The sequence below is a fragment of the Palaemon carinicauda genome, chromosome 8, assembly GCF_036898095.1.
Source record: "Palaemon carinicauda isolate YSFRI2023 chromosome 8, ASM3689809v2, whole genome shotgun sequence".
NCBI classification, from domain to species: Eukaryota; Metazoa; Arthropoda; class Malacostraca; order Decapoda; family Palaemonidae; genus Palaemon; species Palaemon carinicauda.
Genome location: NC_090732.1, coordinates 17,967,278 through 17,977,664, shown reverse-complemented (window position 1 = coordinate 17,977,664; position 10,387 = coordinate 17,967,278). Strand labels below are relative to the sequence as shown.

Genomic DNA, 10,387 nt, shown 5'->3' with positions numbered 1-10,387 from the left:
ACGTTGAAGGTCCACCTGTTTTCGTGTTATAACGGGGAGAAACTCGCATTTGCTTTTCTTTTCCCCTCAATCTCTCTCCCCACCTTAGCTGCGATTTGAAATGACCGACTAACAATAAGTACCCAATTCGCTGTTTATCTGAACAGAGGGAAACTTAGGAACGTGCCCATCTCCTCTCCTTTCGTCTGCTTCGACTTTCGAACGAAGGTCTTCAGATTGTCAGCTGCGAGCGTTACAGAGAGAGAGAGAGAGAGAGAGAGAGAGAGAGAGAGAGAGAGAGAGAGAGAGAGAGAGAGAGAGAGGACACTGCAAAATCATGCATTGTTCTCTAGTCTTGGGTAGTGCCATAGCCTCTGTACCAGAGCCTTCCACTGTCTTGGGTTAGAGTTCTCTTGCTTGAAGATACACTCTAATTTCTCTTCCTCCTATTTTGTTAAAGTGTTTATAGTTTATATACGAAATATTTATTTTAATGTTGTTACTGTTCTTAAAATATTTAGTTTTTCTGTTTCCTTTTCTCACTGAGCTATTTTCCCTGTTGGAGCCCCTAGGCTTATAGAATCTTGCTTCTAACTAGGATGATAGCTTAGCAAGTAATAATAATAATAATAATAATAATAATAATAATAATAATAAGTCATTTTATTATTCATCTTTTCAAAGTGAGGCAGTTTCTCAGTTTAGATATAGCCATGGGTCCTGATAGATCCTTCCTTTTCCTTCGAAGTCCCTGCTATGACTGTAGTTCATACCAATTTGTTTAGATAATTTTAGTCCTAGTTCTCTCAGGTGTTAGTCAGCCATTTGTGCTAATTTTTATTTGAATAAACGAATGACCTTTCAAGATATTCGGGACCAACGTTAAGGATGCTCGCCTTTTAAGGTCGATTATTCCAATAATCAATATAACGCCTTAAGTGATGACTGAACCCTTGTCATTTTTACTTATGGATGTGATAAGAACATCATAACGTTGATGAGAAATGACTTGGTGTTAGCAGAGCCCAGACAGTCTTGGTGATGTCAACTTAACCGTCGGTAAAAAAGTAGTATGACTTTAATTAAATGATTATTCTTAAGATTGCAAAAATAGTGAGCAAAGATAGTCAACCACTTGAGAGTTAAATGCCATTGTCACCGCTGACGAGGTTGCATTGAAAATGATGATTCTTGATGATTCTTATGTTATTCAGGTCAGAGAGAGAGAGAGAGAGAGAGAGAGAGAGAGAGAGAGAGAGAGAGAGAGAGAGAGAGAGAGAGAGAGAGAATATGATGATTTGAATGAGTATAATGACGATGATAATGGCGCGAGGGTTGTGAAGGTGGGGCGAGTGTTGAGGAACTGCGACGAACTTGACCCCAATGATGATGAATAAGATGATGAGCTGGATGATAATGATCGCGAGGTCTAACTTAACGATGAAAACGAGTGTCAGTCTTCATCACGGTTCCTCAAGGCAAGCTGTTAGAAAAGAGGGAGAGAAAGAGAGAGAGAGAGAGGGGGTATTTAAGGTTCTTTAGAATATGAAGGTCTTGCATCATCAGTGTTCGTAAGGTTCAAATTTATACCTTTTAATCACAGGAGAGAAAAAAAAAAACTTTGGCAATTGCGTAGTATAGTCTTGGCCTTCTTTTGATATGTTTGCTTATACGCTAGTTACACCAATATTTTTAATTTTAGACAATCAATTTATTTTAATATAAGATTTTTTCCTTATTTGCCAACACCTTGCATTGATTTTTAAGTAATTTTTATTAATGCTTTTTATAAGATTTTCTATTCACCGAATGAGAAAAAAATATACTCTAATATCTATGTGCCATAAATCCTTATGAAACAAGAACCAAGATTTATGGAAACGATGAACAGTGACTGATCTCTGGTGAAAAAAACGTTAATTTTCGCGAAAGCTTTTGTTCGACTGGATGAATATCATCGTTCAGACTCTCCCGAGACTTCCCTAAATGTGGCAGGGAGACGATGTATTTTGAAATCGCTCGCCAGTACCAAAACTCGGACTTTAATCACGTCCAAAAAGCTTGATGACCAGAAAAAGGCTTCAACACTGACTCAATAAGCCTTAACACACAAATTACCAACATTATGCAATTGAGGGAGTTATGCAGAGGCACCGTTAATCCCAGCACCAGGGGGTCTCTTCGAGACATAATCCGAAGCCCCGAGACATAATTCGAAGCCCCGAATGCCGCGTTAATTTAGCTTCATTATTAGAGAGTGCGGGTTCACCTCAAGACTGCTTCTGCTGCTGCTGTTTCGTCGTTTGTATTATTCCACACCAATTCTTAGTCGTCGTTGCCTTTGGTTAGTTCTGATGAAATGCTCAAGTTGTTTGTGATTAGCTTTATGAAAGCCAACCTCGCTTGACTTGATGTCAGATTTTGCACACGAATGAACTACACTACGACCTCTTGAGACGAGACATTATTTTTCTCTCTTTTTGGGGGGATACAAAATGGCATTCATATATGGTTCACTTAAAGTTCGTGTTTTACGATTTGGACAAATGAGGCTTCAGTTTAAGTTGAGCATTGCTTTATGAACTATTTGTCCCAGTGACGGATTTATGCGCCTCCAACGCCTTTTACCCCTTAAATGGTCATTTACGCGTAAATAGGGTCAATTGGCTAACGTACGTGGTCTTTTATGCATATTTTCCAACCAGCATTACCAAGTAGTTATGAACATTAATTGGCATGTTATATGTTAGCATTCCAAGCAGTGCAACCTTCTCCAGCTCACGTTCACATTTTTTTTCCTCCCAACGAATTGGTATATTGGACCTAAATGGGACAATCTCTGTCGACCTCTGATAATTTTATCTTTGTTAGGACAAACATGTAAAATATAAGGACAGTGGTTGGCTGTGGCTTTCAATATGTTCATGGAGTGTCATTGTCCAATCTCTCATGAAAATGAACAACGAATGAAGTTTAATCAACAGAGTTTTATCCACATCGCAATGTTACATTTGGTTCTTGGAGAGATCACTCAAAGAAAAATATGTTTAGTTGTGTTTCAAGATAATTTTATATAAGAGGCAGCGTAAAAATGATGATAAATTGAATGCGAGATTTACGGGTTGTAAATGCCAGAGCCATAATCACAGCAAGAGTCGTGTTTATCGACTTTTTGATATTAAATGTATTTTGGGATATCAAAATAAAAAAAATGTTCTAGAAACAAAAGGAGAGAGACAGCTGCGTTTAAAATGTACTAACGATATCAATCATAATTTTGGATAACAACTTGAAGAGACAAATTTTCTTTTTAGTAACAAAAGAAGAGACAGAAGAATGTGAAATGTACTGATATCAATCATATTGATATATCAACATAGAACTTTTAAGAACAAAACAAGGCTGGCAGATTCTTGTGAAAAGTAATGCCGACTGAACCTGAAATCTGAATAAGACCTTGATGTGTCAAGACAACCAGACCCCCTATAAAGCCCAAGTCTGAATATCACGTGTGAGGGAGTACACAACTTTCATAAAATCATGATCGCTAAGCTTAAGCGCTGTTTATAGTTACTTTGATTTGCTCCCCTCTGTTCATTGTTTTATCTTCAGCTTAATTTATATTTGTTGTTTAAAAGTTGTGGTTGTCTATTGGAAACGTCCAAGCCTGTCAATCTGTTAGATTGGAGTTCGAGACTCCTTCAAGCGCGATGATTTCTAGTTGTGTCTGAAACTTCACCATCCTTGTGAGATTGGGATGAGGGTTTTGGGGGAGCGTAGAGATTCACTTGCTGAGTCATCAGCAGCCATTGTCTATTACTCTATGGTCCTAGCTTGTTGGAGAGGCTTGAACACTGAACGTACAGTTTGTACATGTGGTCAGTCTCAGGGCATTGTCTTATCCCTTGACCCTGCAATTCATAAGCTCTCTCTCTCTCTCTCTCTCTCTCTCTCTCTCTCTCTCTCTCTCTCTCTCTCTCTCTCTCTCTCTCTCTCTCTCTCAGAAAGCTGGGAATCCGAAATCACGCATTTTGCTCGTTTTGTTTTCCATTTTATAATTATTTTAACAGATATAATTCTAACATTCAACTTTATTTAGAAATAGTTTTTTTTATTCATTGTTAATTGGTATGTTGTTTGTAATGGAAATCAATCATAGTTTTCTAACGATAGGTATAAAGTTAACCATTCTAACGCCGGATAACTTGAAGAGCAAAGATTCTGTACGAAGAACGGGCAGTAAAGGAGTTTACAGGTGAAAGTATGTATATATATTCCTCAATTTCATATACAGATGTCTTATTGTAACAAAAATCTAATTTTAGAAGAGGTATATTTACAAATTTGACCATCAGATAATTTGTCCCCAGTTTGAACATTTTAACGATTCTAGATTTAGCCACAGCTGGAAATAATCTTCAAGAAAACTGAGATATTGAATCTATCAAAGAAAAAATACACTAACTATTGGATTTGAACGATGTGTTGACGATTGCGCGCTGGATGTTATCATCTGTTAAAATTTGAAAGCAAAGGATGATGATAATTATGATTTTTTTTACAAATCTTGCAAAATCAGCTGATCGAAAGTCTGTGCTCGTGATTTGGGATGAAAAATTAAGTAGAGTTTAAAATTTTTGTCATAGCAGATGCTAGTTAGCAGAGAACGACATACTAGGTAGGGGAACAATATCCAAAGCATGGCGGAATAAAAAAAAAAAAATATTTCCTCATGATGAACAGGTCTCGAAAAAATCATTAAATGACTCAATACTCCAAGGTTTGCTTCACTGGACGTATTTTTCTCAGAACTTTTAAAATTGCTGCTACTTTTTTATGTACATTATTTTATTTATTTTCTCTTCCTTCCAGCAGCCATTAAATTTACTCCTAAAATCTGTTGAAGTTACCACTTCAATTTTCACATAGTTTTAAGAACATTCATTGCTCCAATATTGCTTCAATATAGCTTCATTACGCTTCTCTTGACGAAACTTCACTTCATACTTTCTCCTTTTGCAAAAATCTATAAAGCCCTTTCATCGGCTTCTACATTTTTCATTCAATTTCTAGTTTACCCTCATTATCTGCAAACATTAGTCAAAGTGCATTGCATTTAGATCAACTTTTACAATTCAAACATTTCATGTATCTAATGCACAATTCTTCATTTCCCTCACCTGGATTTTAAAGAATAATTTATATTTTCACCATGGCAGTTTCTCTCCTGTTTACATAGTCCAAACACTTAACTTCACTTTTATTATCCTCAACAAATGACCTTCCGAGTTCCGGCTGTTTGTCACTTCCATGTCAAGTCAGGGACATAATTTTCAATTTCTTTTATGTTGTTGTTACTCTGACTCTATATTTTGAAGTCCTTCACCTGACTGTATAATAAACCCTCCCTTATCCGTGAATAAAAATCAGTTATCTTGGCCTAGTAGCGTTTATTTTATTTCTTACTCTCTCTAATGTTATTCATTACCCTACATTTCCCAGTGTTTAGCAAGGTTTGTTGTACTTAAATAATGCTTACAGTCACATCTCATCAATTATTTTCTCTTATATTTGGAACTTCTATCATCCGGCCGTAGCTTGGACACCTTAGCCTGCTATTTAGTTATCCTTTCTACCCATAGCATTAATTAATCCTACATTTTTCTCACATTCTAACATGACCTTACCCCTTCAAAGTACTCTGAACCGTACTTCAACCGATGCCAAATTTTATATACCTACACGTTTCTTACCATATTGTTTCTTCTTACACCACACATGCTACTAAAAAAGGAAACCGTTTTATTGAATACAATTTTATGTATATTGGTATGTATATTTGTGCAAATAGTGATTAGATATATTAAGAATAACATCTCGCGTATATCATTAAAATTTCACGGTGATACGCCCAGTGCTGGAATCGATGCCAGTCCAATGTGCTACAAAAATTAATTGCTTTTATTTGCGCTTGTCCAATAGTTGTAAGAACTCCTCATTAATGTAGTTGTGCCTGTAATATCCTTATCCAGGAATGACTTAAGTATTATCCAGCATACTAATGCTTCGTATTTGTCATAAAGAACTTAACTGGTACATTGAGGAAAATCATTTATAATCTTTAATAGGGTTTAATTGGAATATTTTTGTGTTGCAGCGTTATATTATTTGAGATAATTATCATCGAGAGTCTTGATTAGGTTTTCTGAAGATGGTTGTGATTAAAACTGGAATGAAAATTAAAAAGTGTTCTTGTATTGTGGTATACTTCTACCTTCCCGTTCGAAGTGATCCAGGTAAAATGAATTATAGCGCTCTCTCTCTCTCTCTCTCTCTCTCTCTCTCTCTCTCTCTCTCTCTCTCTCTCTCTCTCTCTCTCTCTCTCTCTCTCTATAGTTAGGCATTATCTAAACCAAATTATTTCCGACATAGTAAATTAAAGACAAAGATAGTGAGCCAATTAACTATATCGTCGTCATTGACCTTAGATGCCAGAATGCCAGTAAATTTAAAATCAATCAATCATGCCTAGTAAATTGAAGCTTGTTGGATGGTTTGAGTTGGTGAAGTGAATTCAGAATTCATAAATAAGTAAATGTTTTGGCAGTTTTGTTTACCAAACCATAAATGTTAAGGGTTGTACATTTTAGGGATAATTACAGTATATATATATATATATATATATATATATATATATATATATATATATATGTATGTATATTATTTATGTATATATAAGTTATACATAGATTTATATATGCCCATAAAATGTATATGTATGTTTAATGTATATATGCGGTTATATCTGTATGTATAGAATTATGTAATTTTATGTATATATATGTATATATATGTATACATAAGTATGTATATAAGTATATGTATATATACATACATACACATATATATATATATATATATATATATATATATATATATATGTATGTATATACAGTATATATATATATATATATATATATATATATATATATATATGTATGTATATGTATGTATAAATATATATATATATATATATATATATATATATATATATATATATATATATATATAATGTTTAGCTACTGTAAGTAGTAATATAGATTGAGTTAAACAACGTCATAAGCCTCCTTATCAAAACGTCTCATCTCGTGCATCAACTGACCTTTTATTTCACCTCCTGAAAGAATAAAGAAGGAAAAAAAATATAAAACCATGACCAGTAGCTTTTATCAGTTGTGGAAATTATCAACTGTAGTTAAACTTAAATATAAGCCTTTGGTCCACCATCCTTCAGTTCAAGCATAAACGCCGATCTAACTAAAGGGGGACGAAATAATGTTCCTAAATTATACCGCCGAGCTTCTCTGTCGGGCCAAAGGTCACCAGTTCTATGTATAGTTCTCTGAAGAAGAAGGGGGAGGGGTTGGGAGGTCCACGTCTCCCCTTCATTGGGGAATCGTAGTTTTTAGTTACTTTTTTCGCTCACTTTTCCTGATTTGGGAGCTTTTCAAATGTCATGCATGTCAAGAAGTTAGTTATAGAAGTTGACTATTAGTGCCATTTGGGCCATAGTCCGGATTGTATACACCTCCTGATATTTAAGTCCCTTTGTTTAGTTAATATCGAATTCCTGAGGTTCGAATCAACTGCGGTGAGAATGTCGCTAAAACCGTACACATAATGCATACACATGTTCCTTCGATGTGGCATTATGTGCCTGATTGGGCCCTTCTAAATTGGTATGGTTTTTCATGTGGGTGTTAGTGATTTTATGTGACGAGCTCTGTAGGTTGGATTGGTTAGTAATAATGGGTCTTGGCGCTAAATACCATCATTATGAGCTCTTCTGTGTAATTTGATCGAGGTTGCATTGTCTGGGAGTGAAGTGGAAAAAAAAGTTTATATCATGCCAACAGCGATTAAGAAATGAAGATAGACCAAATCATGAACATGGAGTCTCGTTTTAAGTTCATTTCACCTAAGTTTGTGCTCTTTTTTAACTGAAAGGATTATTGTATACCACGGTACTGAAGAACTTCTAAGGATTTATCCCTCTTGATTTCATGGTATTTTTCAGTTAGTGGGAATGAAACATATCCTATTAACCAATTCCACTCACGAGGATGTACTTAATTGTCTCGACTCTATTAATTACTGGAAATTGAAACAGCAGCCAATTTCAGGGTAAATCGTTGGTACTTGGGTTACCAAACATCTCGGACCGCTTTCTTTTAAAGACGGCAATCTCGTATTAGACCTTTGCAATTTCGTCCATGAACACATCCCAAAGATGGCTACCCAATGCCCCTTTACCCTCTTTTTAAAGTGAGAGTCAATTTACTACTGTGTTTAGCTGAAGATATCATTGCCTAGTTTTGCTAGCAGAAATGTCCTATTGATTAGATAACTTTATTGTTAGCATTAAATAAATTTTGGTTGATGCATTATCATTGACATTTATCAATTTATCATATATGCTTTGAATGTCAATTATCATTTGACTTGAGGTGGATATAGGAATGAGCACATATGATTTTCACATTATGATTTAACTATCATCAGTAGGTGTGTGTGATGATGAATTTCCAAATTATAGGCGTTTCATTTACTACTACTTACTTGGTTATTTTGATGGCTGCTTTTCCTGTCCCATACAACAAGGGAACCCCACTCTCTACAGGACCTCCACTGTCGTTTTACCTTATTCGTTCAGAGTATTTAACGTTTCATGTCTCATATTCTTCATTTACTGTTAAATCGTCACTGTCAAAAGACTCATGAAATAAGAAAGTCTTCAGTTTCCTCTTGAAAGCCTTAATGTCTTCAATCATTCGAATGTTTCATGGGAGCTTATTATATAGTCTCGACTACTACTACTACTACTACTACTACTACTACTACTACTACTACTACTACTATTTCGAACGTGAAAAGGAATATTTTTTTATGAAGGATTCTTTAAGATCTTGTCCCTTTACTTACTTTTCAAAGTTAACAAGTATTCCAGTTCCAAAGGGACCCTAAGCTGTGTACTTCAGGAATACTTTGATTTTGTATCCATTTTATAAGGGCTGATTTGTTTGTCAAATAATTGTCAGTTGTTTTTTTTTTTTTCGACAACGAAAACGCAATAGTCTCTGGTTTTAAGAATTCTTATCGCTTCCACGTTTGAGCTTGAAAAATTCATTATCGTCATATGCTTTCACGTAGGCTTTAAATAATTATTATTATTAATTATTATTATTATTATTACCTCCGCCAGGAGGTTATGTTTTCGGTTCGGTTTGTTTGTTTGTTTGTTTGTCTGTCTGTCTGTGGACAACGTAGAGGCCACATTTCTACACGGAATCACTTCAAACTTGGCCAAGTAGTTCCCCAATGTGTATGGAAGAACTGATTAAATTTTGGTCAAGGTCACCCCAAGGTCAAGGTCACAGGGGTCACTGGTGTCACTATGACATAAGTGGCCATATCAAGAGACAGAAATAAAGCACTGACTTTTGCATAAGCCAACAGGGAAGTCCTAGTCCAGGCGCAACCCATGGGTGATGTTCAAATTTATAAAGGTCAAAGGTCAAGGTCATATTGGTGCATTATATCAATGTCATATTAAGTATCAGTGGCAAATGAACAAAGATCACTTGAAGGTCAAAAGTCAAGCAGGTCACTTGAAGGTCAAGGTCACGTGAAGGTCAAGGTCACGTGAAGGTCAAGGTCACCTGAAGGTCAAGGTCACGTGAAGGTCAAGTACATTTGAAGATCAAGGTCACTTGAAGCCAAGGTCATGTGAAGGTCAAGGTCACGTGAAGGTCAAGGTCACTTGAAGGTCACGTGAAGGTCAAGGTCATGTGAAGGTCGAAGTCACATCAATTCATGATTCTAGGACATATGGCGCTCTAGGTCACCTTGGCGGAGGTATGTCCTCTACGAGGACCATGTCCGCGTTCAGGACTTGCTCACTTGTTATTATTATTATTATTATTATTATTATTATTATTATTAGCTAAGCTACAGCCCTATTTGGAAAAGCATGATTCTAGAAACCAATGGGCTCCAACAGGGGAAAATAGCCCAGTGAGGAAAGGAAACAAGGAAATAAACAAAGTACAAGAGAAGAAATACCAATTAAGATAAAATTTTAAGATTATTAATAATATTGAATTAGATATATCATACATAAATTATAAAAACTTCATAAAAACAAGTAATCTTCCATTTCTTTGTGTTTGCTTAGGGAATCCACAAATTTTGATTCATGATTTTTGCATATATCATGAATCAAGTGTTTTCTTGACAATAAATGGCTATTGTGGTAATGACTGAAACATTTAATGAAATATTCAATTTTTGACATTAAACTAAATTATTTGAGGCGCTTTTTTTCTGCAGAATTTGAGAAAAATCTGGA

At 35.3% G+C, this 10,387-nt stretch overlaps 1 protein-coding gene across 1 annotated transcript in view; it reads left to right on the top strand.

Moving 5' to 3' along the window:
* The window catches only part of LOC137644843 (uncharacterized), a 41,151-nt gene that overhangs the window by 28,553 nt on the left and 2,211 nt on the right, over positions 1-10,387 (top strand). The gene's annotated exons all lie outside the window — the stretch shown is intronic.